The following is a 14,451-nucleotide window of genomic DNA, read 5'->3' as shown; positions in this document are numbered from 1 at the left end:
CGTGTTAATTTGCTTTGTTCAACCTTTTTTTGCCACCGCATAGAAGGATGGGAAATGTAGTTCTCCCCTCTTGATTAGGAAGAACAACCAACCCTCCCATAACTAACCTAGAAGTAGGAAAGGTGGGTGGCAGCTGGTGGTCTTCAGTGGTGATAGTATCAGAGAGCTACTAAGTTAGAGGGGCTCAATTTTCCCCCTTCCAAGTTCAGGTGAGTGTGTCACATGAAGTAACCTCATATGCACAATTCTACAGATGTTCCTGGGGACGTGGGACCTCCACCCCCTAAACACAAGCCTTTTACAGTCCACATCTGCAGGCTGCAATTAATTGGAAGTGTGGAGCCCTCTGTCTCCCATTGACTTAAGTTGGACTGGTGGAGGCCCAAAACTCCTGAAAAAGGGTTAGGACCAAGGCAGTGATGCCAACCCTGGTGATTTTTATGGCTAGTCTCATGATATTTGGTGTTTTTTTTTAAAGCTCCAGCTCCTGGAGTCAAGTGATTACATGAGACTCTTTATTTATGTTTTTTTAAAAGGATAGCATAACTTAGCTCTTGGCTGCAGAGAAAGCCTGGGGAAAAAAAAGTGATCCAAGTATATCAAAGGCTTAGAACCTGGAAGGCAAATAAAAAGAACTCAAAATATTTTTTTAAAGATTTTTATGATTTTTAAGGCAATGTCATGGTTGGTTGGTTGGTTTTTTAACACTTTGGATTGAGAATACTTATAGTGTCTCAAGTTAGGTTACCATACTGGAAGCACCAGAAATCAATGGCTCTTTTTGTAAAATGGGTATAATACTGCTTACCAACCTCACTGTGTTAACTTGCGGCTTAATTAAGGCTTGTTAAGCACTTTGAGATCTATAGAAATATGAAGTTTTAATACGCTCTATACTCTACCAGTTTAAGAAAACAGAAAAACATTAGAACCACAGAAAAAGATTATGCTATACAATGCAGACCACGCCTTTGATCTCACAGACCCCTCATATTCTTCATAACTTGCTAAGTGAAAAATTCCTCAATAATTTATCTATCAAAATTTAAACCTTGACCAGAAAAAACCCTTTTCCAACTGTCACCTTGATATCACCAGATTCCATATGCTCTCCTGCCATCATATTCTCCCTGCTGTTATGAACTTGTACCCACCCTAAGGGTATGTCTGTGCAGCAAGTAGACACCCACTGCTGGCCCATGCCAGCCAGCGAGGCTGTTTCATTGCTGTGTAGACTTCTGGGCTCTAGGACCCTGCGAGGTGAGAGGGTCCCAGAGCTCAGGCTCCAGCCCAAGTCTGGAAGTCCACACAGCGATGAAACAGCCCCGCAAGCCTGAGTCGGCTGGCATAGGCCAGCAGCAGGTTTATTTTTGCCGTGTAGGCATATCCTCAGTGGTTAATTCCCTTGACCAAATTATTAAATATTCATTGACATTTAGTGAATAAATGGAATGGAATTTGCAAGTATTTAAATTACTCTATATAACCTCTCTCTCTTTCTAGATATAACTTAGAGAATTTTTTCACTTGACCAGAGCTCGGAGAGCCAGGAATATTACTCTGTATATCCACTCACCACACAAAGGGCCAGCTTCCTCCAGGACACAGACAACTTCCTCCAGAAACACCATAAAATTAATAATCTCCCTCAGAACACCATCCTTACCACCATGGATATCACCTCCCTGTACATCAACATCTTTCACAATGATGGCATGCTGCCTATCTCAAATATCTATAGGACAATGGACAATACTCAGATATCCACCCCAGACATCACCAAACTCATCTGTTTTATCCTCAGTCATAACAATTTTACATTCAACAACAAGCACTTTGTCCAAACCATGGGAACAGCTATGTGTACTAGGATGACTCCCCAAATTGCCAATATCTTCATGAGCCACCTTGAGGAAAAATTTCTGGGCAAATGCACCATTAAACCAATCATATGCCTGAGATACATCAATAATATTTTTATCCTCTGGACAAAGGACCTACACGCCCTCATAAGTTTCCATCACAACTTCAACAACCACCACCCATTCATTAAACAATGTCTAGAACACTCCCACACTAGGATCAACTTCCTGGACAACACAATCAGCTCCAATAATGGAACGCCACAGACAGCTATATACAGGAAACCCATGGATCAGCACACCCACCTTCACAGATCCAGTGACCACCCCAAACACACCAAGAAATTTGTTATCTTTAGCCACAAAAACAACAAGGAGTCTGGTAGCACCTTAAAGACTAACAGATTTATTTGGGCATAAGCTTTTGTGGGTAAAAAAACCTCACTTCTTCAGATGCATGGAGTGGAAGTTACAGATGCAGGCATATAATGACCAGGCACTCAGATACCACAGAATATGCTCTGAGGAGAAAGTCTGGGATACATATCTTAACAATAGGTGGCACCACCGGGGGTGGGTGGGGCAGTGGCAGATTACTGCACAGGGACCCGTGACCAGGGGCCCTGGCCAATTTGGGGCCCCCAGAAGAATCACCTCCCACTACGACCCTGGGGCTGGAAGGCTCTTGCTCCCCACTTTGGCTATGGGGCCACGGCAGGGGCACCCAGCTTTTCCAGTCTTAGGGACACAGTGGGGGGTGAGGGTGGGGCCAAAAGGAGCGAGTGGGGGCAGGGCCTCAGGGGAAGAGGTGGAGTGGGGGCAGAACGGGAGCAGGGCCGCAGGGGAAGCCTCACCCATGATCTTAACACACTTAAAACTGCTTTCATGAAACAAGGATATTCCACCAGAGAAGTAGATTTCATCATGGAATGTGTACCCAAATACCTTGAGAAAACCTGCCTCAATACGGAAATAAAACCCCCTTCAACCTCTAGTTGTCACCTATCACCCTACACTGGAACCTATACTGGGTGTCGTTAAACAAGTACAATCCATAGTCAATGAGGTCAACAGCCTGAAATAAATCTTTTCTGAATCTCCTCTTCTGGCCTTCAAACAACCCCCCAACCTCTCTCCAACCTCATCATCAGAAGCAAGCTCCGCACAGACCAGGACATACTAACTCAAATGGCACCAGACCTTGCCAGAACAACAGATGTAAAACCTGTAGACATATTTTCACTCTGATGATGATCAATACTACCCCCATAACACACCTTTCAAGACCCATGAGTCCTACACATGCCTATCACAACATGTGGTATGCCTCATCCAGTGTGCTAAATGGCTCAATAACAATTATGTTGGTGAAACCAGGTAATCTCTATGCTCTCAAATGAACTAACACAGAATAATGCTAAAAGACAAAAACAACACATCACCTGTGGGTGAACACTTTTAACAAACATTCACTCTATAGCTGACCTTTCAGTCATCATCCTCAAAGGAAACCTCCACAACACCTTCAAAAGATGAGCCTGGAAGCTTAAATGTATAACTTTGCTAGACACTAAAAATCATGGACTGAATAGAGACACTGGATTTATAGCTTATTAAAACACTCTATATAACCCATTAACCCCTTCCCCCCAGCTTTTTTCTTCTCCTTTCCCCCTATGTCTGGAGAGATGTTAACTGGTCACTTCACCTTGAATGGTCCCTTGAAATATGTGTTTACTTATTCTAAACAATCTGTTCCATCTTGTATTTAGCTGTGACACTCGCAGTACATTTCCCAGACCTGGAGCACCTTGTCTCTCTTTATAACCTTATGAATTTATACTTATCTCTATATGATAGTGCAAATTCTTCATTTTCCTATTTGCAGTTGTACACAAAATATTTTACAAACTGTGAGAATGAAAAACAAACTGTGCCTTTTTGCTTCTTTATAATGTACAAAGAAGCCCTCAATTTTTCCCCCACTTAGAAATATTCAATCTTGATTTCCCTATTTTTCCTTTGAGGACTCTCTGGGCAACTGATGAGATTATAATATGCAGGACTCAAACTGGAGGCATATGTTGTGTCTCCATCTTCCACAAAGTGCCACCTCACATTTCAAAATCACAGCTTTAATTTAAAGTAAAGTTTTTTAAATGTCAGTCTCTAGCCATTTTGGTTGCGAAGAAAATAATCAGAACATGGATCAAGTGTAACTGATGCAATGATGTTTGCCTGAGTTTGCAGAGAGCCTGAAACAATAGCCTCAATTAATTTTAATCAGGTGTCCAGTGAAGATAATTTAAATGTCAGTGTTGTTACAGCCGACCAAAGCATATAGAGAAAGGAAAGGGACAATCATATTATAAAGATCTGCGCAATCTCCTGTGAGTGACATCTCATTTTGGCACCACCAATGGGAAGTGATAGAATACCACGATGTATTCCTCCTTTGAGAAGTGGCCAAGCCCAAGGCATTTAGGCATGTTCAATAGGACATCTGAGCCACACCCAGTGGGAGGCAAGCCCATGATCATATTTTGAGCATCTCCCTAACTATATGCTGTGAGTACATTTCAAAGGGTGGAGCTTCATTTGTAGGCAGAGCGTGAAGTACCACCATTGTTATTTTTCCTTCTGCATTTGATCCCATATAACATAGGAGGCAAAAGATTGAAATGTAAGTAACTAGGTCATGAGTTGTTTAAAACTGAGTAAAATAGATATTACTAAAACAATAAACTTCTGAAGTATGTAGACTTAAAAATCTACTCGCCTACATTCCTCTTCCAAGTGCAAAACTCTCCCCCTATCATGCAAAGGGCCAACTCCATCAATTTCTGAAGAATCTAGACTCCCATTAAAAAAGTATTATGGTTATGAAAAAAATTCCAATTGTAACCTGATGCAGTGCTATTTTCTTGAGTATGCAGTAGGCATTTCCAGGCTTCTGTTGCTGCTCAGAGATTTCTTCAAGAGTGAAATTAAAGAGACTCAAATCTGTTTCACCACTGGACTATTCAGAACTTTGTAAAATGGATGAGTCATCTCATTTTTATTCAGCTGCCATATGGGAGGGTTATGAGCAGCAGGATACAGTCTAGGTGCTAGCCATATGAGACATGGACTTGAAAAAAAGGACCCCCCCCCACACACACACACACACCTGACAACAACCAGAATTCTGAGGAAGAGCAGAGTAGTGGAGGTCACTTTCCCGCTCTTTGAAGCTGCCAAAATTAGTAGCACTCCTGAACAGTTATGGGGTCTTTGGGTTTGGAGTTGGAAAAGGGTGATCCTTCTTTCAGCATCCAAAGGAGTGTGGAGGCAAAAGCAAGATACTTAAAGCCAGAAAACAGATGAAAAATAACAAGGAGTCCAGTGGCACCTTAAAGACTAACAGATTTATTTGGACAAAAGCTTTTGCCCAAATAAATCTGTTAGTCTTTAAGGTGCCACCGGATTCCTTGTTGTTTTTGTGGATACAGACTAACACGGCTACCCCCTGATATATGAAAAATAGATCTCCTGAGCAAGGAGTTATAGGTAGGAGCACCCAGAAAGAAGTCCCAGCACCCTCCACCTATTGGGAAGGAAGGCTTGGCTTCTTACCAGGACTTCTCTGGTGCCCCAACTTTCCATGAATCTTTGTATTGGCTTCTGGTTAATAGGTGACATTTTCTGGCTATTTGGTATCTGGTAAATTTTTATTTTATGGTTTCCCTTTAGTTGTGGATAAGCCCCTATTTGCTCAGTTTTATAACTATCACATTACCAATTGTTAAGCCTATTATTATGTGAGTTCTGACTCTACTGAGAAGTCAAGTGAGCTCTTACCTTCAACCAAATGCCATACATGAAAGGGATTTTCTCAGTTCTTTTGCCCCATTTAGAAAGGCTTCCACAGTCTCTCTTTTGTTAACAGCTTGGAGATGTGTCCCTTCTGCTGGCTACCTCCTTTGTGGGGAAAAGATTTTAGTTCTGCCAGTGTCTGCCTTGAGATTATTACTTGCACACAGAGCTTGTGGGCAGTACTGTCTTATTACATATGTTTTGGCATCCCTTAGAAGATTGGACTTCAAAGCATCTGAAATACAACTTGGATTTGGCATCCCTAAGTATCCCTGAACTCTGTTCTTGCCTCTTTTCCATTGTTCATGGGTTTGTGTGTGTGTATGGGGTGGGTGGTTTGGCACATAAATGCAAACAGGTTTGATAGTTTCCAGAGTACATGTTGCCAGAAGCCTCAGAGACTTTCTCTATGGAAGAAAAGTTACTTGCAGTGTCTGTCAAGCCTGACACTATTCCCTAGATACTGTGATTGTCAGACATAATTTCAGAAGCTATTGTGGCCCTCCCAGGTGTTCTAAGGGTGTGCAAACCTGTTCTGCAGGCTTCTCCACGCATAAGAGGTGAGTAAAGCGAAACCCTTAGGTTTTAACTGAGCTGATATCTTTCAGTGTTTTCAACCTGGAGTTTTAGGCAGTACTTAAAAACAAGAGCTAAGCAAACAAGTAGAATCATGATTACTTAACTGGGTAATATCTGTTGGAATATAGATAGTGATGTTTTGTTGAGGTGTCTCAGCAATATAAAGCTTTTTACTTTTTCAAATAGTCCCATTATATCATCCAGCCATTTAAACTAAAATTGTAAGAAAAAGCTCTTACGTATTTTTTTGTTGAAGAATTTTTTATTCTAGAACCACCCATGTTTGCTGCCAAAATTCTTGTAACGGACTGATGCCATTCCTTAAATTGAATTAGATTATTGATTTACATCATTCTGTCAGATTCTGTCATCATTGCAGCATAATTGCCTCATTAGGTTTTCTTCATAAATGTAAAAGGACCCATAATGCAAGGGAGATGAAAAAGTTTAAAAGGTCTTTCAGTAATAATTATCCCGTATATATCTATCATAGGTACTTATATGGCCTTCATTACCATAATATCTGAGCACCTCACAAATCTTTTAGTGTATTTATCTTTGCAATAACCTAGGAGGTAGAGAAGCACATCTCCAGTTTACAAGTGGGGAACTGAGGTACAGAGAGACTAATCTACACTGAATCTGGGAGGTGTGATCATAAGTGTAGATCAAAGCTAGCTCCAGTAATAATAGCAATTAACCTTTGTAGCACAGTACCCTTGGTATGTACTTGAGCTGTCACACCCATGCTGCTGGGGTTTCACCGGTATTGTTATGTGAGCTAGTTACAGAAATTATAGTGGGGCAGAGAATTGACCCCTGGTTTTGTGGGTTCCCAGCTCTTGGGGATCAGAAATTCATTCTGCAGCAATCAATTAGAGGACACTATCCTTGTCATATTAGTAATAATACTTGGCACTTCTACAGTATCTTTCATTCAAGGTTCTACAAGTATTTTAAATTATTAAGCCTCACATAGACCCACCTGTGAAGTACTTCTGTTACAGTTATGTAAACTGAGACAGGATAAGGCAAAAGCATTCAACCTTAGTGCTAAAGTTAGGTACCTAAATCCACATTTAGATATTTTAAAAAGTAGCCTGATTTTTAGAGGTGCTTTCAAGTCAACGGGAGTAGTGAGTCTGAAAAGAAGACTAAGAGAACATGCCATTTACTCAGCAAAATGAAAAAGTTAAGACTTACCAGTAGGAAGAGAAAAATGTAGCAATGAGATGCAATATGACTACTTTAGGATTGCAATTGTGTGTCTCAACCAAATGTAAAGGGCAAGACCCCAAAAGGCATGCTGGGAAAATAAGTTTACCATAAAAAGAGCCAGGGAGAATTAGTATATAGTAGGAAATTGTCAGGTGGGAGTTGCTCTTTGTTGTACATAGCCCTTCTATCTTATAGTGCCTAAATGTAGATTTAGATGTCTGCCTTTAAGCAAACATGTTCAAAAGTTTTGTTCTAGGTGATTTTCCTAAAGTTACATAGTGAGTCTGGGGCAAAACCAGAATAGAGTGGCTAACATTGATTTAACTTAATTTGGTTAAGAGTGCCTATACCAGGGGATTGTAAGCATTTAGAAATTAATCTAGTTAAATTGATGTAAAGTCAGTGTTTAGCCCAGCCTTTAAAGATATCAGCTGAGAACTGTGACAACATGGATATGTTATATCATGATACTGATTTAACTTCGGGGTATTAAGAGTTGATCCTACCCTGGAACTTTAATTGGAGATGTTGGAAATGTAGGTATATCAACAGGAGACTTTGACATCTGTACAAGACCTGGTATGTTTGAAGCTGAAATATCTTGATCTAGAACAGTTCAATTTTAACTGAATATTTGTAACTTCAGCTCTTTTCCACTAAGTAATGTACAAGTGTAAAGTGCACCATTTGTTGTTGACATTTGCTTTTATTGAACAAATAGATGCTCAATCAGAAAATCCTACACCCAGATGAAGTAGCTGATGTTTGTAAAGGCAGCTGATAAATGCCCCTTCCCTTAAAAAAGGACCATAGTATCTAGTATGAACTTATGACTAATGTCAGCTGTCCTCTTTTTGATAAGATGAACATCCTAGACCACCCACTTGTGCTAAGATCTGTTAAGGAAATGGATGGTGAGGCCTGAAGCCACTGTGGCTGTATGAATCTCTCCCGTGAGTTCTGTTTAGAAGTCTCCCCTCCCATCAGCTTTCAAACTTTCTGCAGAGTCTGTTTGGGTGACAGCAGCCAGAATGGCGCTGCCTTTTAATTTAATTCAATCCATTTTGGTTTCTGTTATGTTAGGAATTTTGGCTGTATCAGTGAAGCTTTGGGGTTTATTTTATTTTATTTCCAGTGTTCAGTTCAAATACAAACAGATGGTACAAATGGACTCCTGTTATACTACAGCAATATCTACAGCACAGCACATCACATTATCACTGCTGATGAAAATATGCCTTCAGATAGTATTTGGCCTCAGGGTAGAAAGCATATTGTGAGACTGGAGGTGCTTTCATTCTGCAGGCAAAATCTCAGGGGCAAAAATTGCAGTGTTTGAGATTATAGTAAGAGGAGCAATATAGATTATGAGAGAAAGTAAGACCTCTTGTTATTATGAAGGTGACAGTACAGAGCTCAGCCTAGGGTAAATTAACGTTTGTGTCCTGGAAGAGACATCTGTGAAGTGTCCAGAGCAGCCTTGCTAACTAACTCACGTTAATTGGTGAGGTAAAAAACTGTAATGTAGACAAGAGCCAGCACAATTTCAGAGGTTTTAATCTGTATATACAGTGCAAGGTGTTATGAGATGTTTCAAATCACGTTAGCTAACTCAGTTTTTAAAAGCACCTGTCTTTCTAGTCTGGATATGTCCTAGAAGTGTCCTGAGGTCTGGGAGCAAAGGCATGGATGGTGGGGAGCTAAGGGCTGCATGATTCCTGAATGAGCCTTGCTGCAAGGTATAAATTAATTTCTGGGGAGTAGTATGGGATGGAGGCCTCTCTAGGTTTCCATGTATATCCTTAAGCTCCACAGGGGGGCTTCTAGGTGTACCTCCTGCCTGTACATGAGTGTTCAGCAGCCAAGCTAGTAGGCGCTTTATAGACTGAAAACTCTTCCCCCTGAGGAGGGGATGCAACACTAATTCCATGCAGACAAATAGGAGCACATTCCTCTCCCTTTCTCCCCTCCCAGAATTTTCAGTAGGAGGGAGCATTTTGCCCATTAGGTATGGAGATCTATTAGGTGTTTAATATATGCTAATGCAGGATTGTTTCCTACTGTACATTGTCTAGTGTTTTGTGATGTTTAAGGTAGAGATTTCAGTTCAAAATCCGATCTTTATTTTACAAAGAAGATAGCAACAATTTCCCAGAACAACAATAGTTCAGGCAACAAACATTTTAGAGGTGTGTAGGTTTTTGGAGATGACAGAACCAAAAATACAAGAAAGCGAGATTAATTATGCAAATATCACATGTTCATCATCTGCAGTTAGTTTAGTAGGATTAACAGCTATTGTGACTCTTTATTCGTTATTGACCCAATCCAAATTTCTTTGGATTTAGTAGGCATTTCTATTTTATGCAGCTAAATATTCTGTCTGGGGACTGTCTGATAATATATATTTATATGGTCCTTCCCCATGTCTGTAGTACCTGAGCATCTCACAAACATCAATTATTTTAGCCTCACAACACTACTGTAAGGTCGGAAAGTATTATTATCCCAATTTTACATTTACAGATTGAGAACTGAGGTGTCGGGGAAGGGAAGGATTTTCAGAAGCAGTTAGGCACCAGACTCCTATCGACTTCCAAATATTTTCTTTTGTAAATAGAGCGTTTGGTGCATAATTACTCTTCGTACCTTTGAAAATCTTCCCCTGAGAGACCAGGTGGTCAACAAGGCAGGGTCACAAGGGCTGTGCTCCAGGGAGACTGTGGCAGAGCTGGAAATTGAACGCAGGTCTCCATCGTCCTAATTTGGTGCCTTAACCACAAGACAATGTTTCTGAGAAGGACAGTACCTTTCCAGCAGGATTAATTGATTAAGAGGATTAATCAAATTCCCTTATAGAACTCATCAGGACAGTAGTCTTGCTAGTTCACAAATGAGATCATAGTAAGAATTATCATTAAATGTTAGTAATAGCTTACATTTAAGTAGTGCCTTACATCCCCCAATGCCTTACAAACTGATACACAAATTATAATAATTTAGGAACGTTTTATCCAGCCTTCAAATACAACTTCTTGGGTGAAATGCAGCAGCTGATTAACACTACAGAGCACGACTACATAACACTTTAGGAAAGAAACAGGAGAAGAATTCGATATTCAATTGTCAAAGAGAAAGGGAGTTTAGGGAGCCAGAATGTCTCAAATTAGATTTGGCCAGGAGATTTTTCTGATAAGTGCTATAAACAATCAGGACCTTGGTTTTGTGTCTTATCTGAAAGATAGAATCCTACAATTTTTATTTATTTAGTGGTGGCAGTGGTTGGGAGAGGATGCATTCTCAATTACATGGAATTAAAAATACAGAGTGGCAGTTTTTCACAGCATAATATGTAGACTTCTGTATGAGGAAAATAAGTTTGAAAGGAGTAAACATTTATTTGGTTCTCAGAAAAACCTCACTTACCAAGTGTTCAAAGTAGAAATTACCAGTTTGTTTTAGGATACTATAGTGATGAGGACCGATACTTATACAAATAGATAGCTCCACATACAGACAGAAAACACACTCAAGTGAAGCAAAGGTGGGCTAGGTCAATTTAAGGAGAGTTAAATTGCAGTATCTGTCTATGTAAGATGACACTAAGATAAAACACAGTTGCTTTAATATACATTAGGCTTTGTTCTGCAATTGTCGTCACTAATTGCTGTGGAAAAGTTATAAGACATGATCAGACAACACACTTAAGCAAGTGACAGAGATTGAACTGATGCCAGAGCCTCCAACTGAAAGGATGGCAGTTAAAAATTGGAGAGACTTGAGAGAACTAAGTGAAATTAATTGTAAAACCTCTCTGATAAGCCAGAGAAACTGTTTTTTACCTTTGAAAGAATAGCAGATGCACAAAATGCTATTGAAGGTTCAATTATGGAGCCCTAAGAGCAGAAAGAATTTGTTGCTTGGCTATTTCTAATTGAACCTTTGAACAGAAAATCCTGTCTACTCAAAGGGACAGTTATCAATACTTAATGCACCAAAAACCTGTCCTCATGCATCCGACGAAGTGGGCATTCACCCACGAAAGCTTATGCTCCAATACATCTGTTAGTCTTAAAGGTGCCACGGGAATCTCTGTTGCTTTTTACAGATCCAGACTAACCCGGGTACCCCTCTGATACTTGTCCTGAGTTTGTTAGTTTTCTCTTCCTTTAAGCAGAAGCACATACATGTCTCAGAGTGAAAGAAATTGGATTAGTAGAATAGAATGTTAAAAAGGAACTAGTTAAAACAAACCAGCACAAGAATGTTTATGCTAACAACTGTACTGGCGCTTCTTCTTTTAAAATGTAGCTGCATTTCTCTTGCAGGAAGGAGGTATGCAGCTGTGTTCAAGTCTGTGGACAGGGGTCTGGCTGAAAGTCAGTATTGGAGTGATGCCCCAGGTCTATCAGGGCTGAGCCCCAATAGTTTAAGGAAAATCCCATGACAGATTAAGTGAAGTCTGTTAGAAATCAAATTAAGTGAAATTGAAGCTAAATTTTAGCATCTCAAAAAGATGTTTAGCATGTAGAAGGCATAGGATTAATTTTTTTAGTATATAATGGAGCAGCTCGAATATTAATTCACAATGCAAGACAATAGTCTTCTACAAAAATGACTGTAAAAGCACATAAACTGCCTGGATTAACTAGAAATGGGTCATCTCAGTCTTTTCATGCTAGTGTTCATGATGATGATGCCACTCATAATATCTGTCCAGCTGTCTCTTCATCATCATCTGGAAGCAATGCATGGATGATTATCTTTGAAACCACAAGGCCCAATAATTTTTTTTTCAAATGAAAGTGTATATTCTGCGGACACTATTGTAACCATCAGAAAAAATGTGGTTTTATAGCATTCTACCAAGTACAATTCAATCCAAACTTATTTGGCACAACTACTGTATTATTCATTGTTCTGATAAAGTATAATACTATTGGTGTACTTGGCTCTTTACAGATAAATGAAAAGATGGTCTGTGACCCATAGAGTTTACAATCTATGAACACTGCTTTTTCCATACCATACACTATTGTTTTCTGTAATTCAATTCCTAGTTAAATAAGCTTTCAATGTGATGATTGCAGGAAGTTTTCTGATGTTTAGCTAACAAGTGTTTGCACCATTGGTATTTTAATTACTATGTTTAAAGAGCATTTCTGTGTCTAGTTGTTTTGGTCTTTAATCTTTTTTGAAATACCAGATGTAGCAACATTGTAAACAACAGCATCACTCTCTTGGAAGCAGTGATCTAAGGCCTGGTCTACACTAAAAAGTTAGGTCGACCCAGCTACTTCATTCTGAGGTATGAAAAATTCACAGCCCCAAGCAACATAGTTAAGCTGATCTAGCCCCGTAGTCAGCGCTAGGTCGAGGGAATTATTCTTCCTTCGACCTAAGCACTGCCTCGTGGGGAGTTGGACTATCTACGCCAGTGGGAGAACTCCTCCCGTCAGCATACATAGCGTCTGCACTGAAGCACTACAGTGGAGCAGCTGAGGCATTGCAGCTGTGCCAGTGTAATGTTTCAAGTGTAGACAAGCACTAATTAAAATGTGCTGAGCCAAACAGGTGAAATCCTGTTGCTCTTGATCCCACTGAATGCCTGCATGACATATTATACAGTGCTGTGCTTAAGGAAGGGCATTGTTCTTTCTTGTACGTAAAAGTTAATTAACATGCAACATTCTTTACAGTCTTCTTTCCTTGTTTATAACCAAAGTGTGCCCCCTCTCTCCACAAGATACAATTCACCTCTCTACTCCAAACCACAGAATTAAGAAACACATGGTTGTTGATAAAGGAAGCGAGATTTCTAAAAAATACTTATTTAATCAAGACAGTTTTAAGGCTTTTCATGATATTACTGTATGTAGCATCTCCTGTCTTCCACAAAGCTTTGCTAAAAAGGCCACAGAAAATGTGGTAATCATTAGGGAGAAGGAGAAACACTGAAGATTTTACTGTTTGTATGCCAAACTTACCTAGCTTTTAGGAATGCTATAATGATGGGAATTACATGGGGCTGTATTCCTGGGTACCACAGTTAGATTTACAGACTCTAATGCTGGTATAGTATGGGTGAAGTTCACCCTCATATAGAGGGCTAGCACAAGGCCCTATTTTTGAGGGCCTACGTGTTGCATAGGCCTTGAGTTTTTTCTCTGTGCAGGGGTGAATTTCAGCCTGCATGTTTAACTGCTGATATAATATGCTGTTATTCTTTTGGATTGTCCATTCAAGTTTATATGGCAGAAATACATTCCTATTATCTCAGTGTTGAAACTCTCAATACTTCTTTTTACACTTTAAAGACTAAATTCTCCTCAGTCTTGTCATATGACTAAGTTCTTTCAACATCTGTGGAACTGCAGCCACAGCAACATGAACTGGATTTGGAACCAAGACTCTGGACTGAGGGTGGAATCAGTGGATAAATACAGAAAAAATATTCCAGTTTCATCCTACCCAATGTATTAAAATGGGCACTAACACTGGGATTTTTGCCAGTGCTAACCTTTTGCAGATGTCAAAACAGACCAATGATCATAGAATGAGATCAAGGCTTGCAAATGTGGGCACTAAGAAGAAATGTCATATGCAGTACATTCATGTTACTACAGTACTTATGTTCCGCCAATGAAATGTGCCATTCCAGGACCTCTGTCCATACTTTAGAATGAAGTATGAAGATGGGCATCCTCATAGTTCATTACAGAAAAAATGACAAAACATTTGAATGCATTTTATACATTTGAGAACTATAAATCTGTAAAGGCTTTTTTCATGTCTAACTGTAGAAAATATGTTCTCAAAATGGTAGCATGCTAGTACACAATAGTTTGTTAGCATTGTTGTAACTCAGTACATTTGCAAAGTCACTGACAACAGGAAAAGCCTTTTTAAAAGCTCTACAATGTCTTTTCTTAATTTT

The 14,451-nt window shown here is 39.7% G+C and overlaps 1 protein-coding gene across 1 annotated transcript in view; it reads left to right on the top strand.

Annotated features, from left to right (window-relative positions):
- The window catches only part of LOC135973815 (uncharacterized), a 1,510,190-nt gene that overhangs the window by 1,016,082 nt on the left and 479,657 nt on the right, over window positions 1-14,451 (top strand). The gene's annotated exons all lie outside the window — the stretch shown is intronic.

Source organism: Chrysemys picta, chromosome 10 (genome assembly GCF_011386835.1).
Source record: "Chrysemys picta bellii isolate R12L10 chromosome 10, ASM1138683v2, whole genome shotgun sequence".
NCBI lineage: Eukaryota > Metazoa > Chordata > Testudines > Emydidae > Chrysemys > Chrysemys picta.
This window is presented reverse-complemented; position numbering and strand designations above follow the sequence as displayed.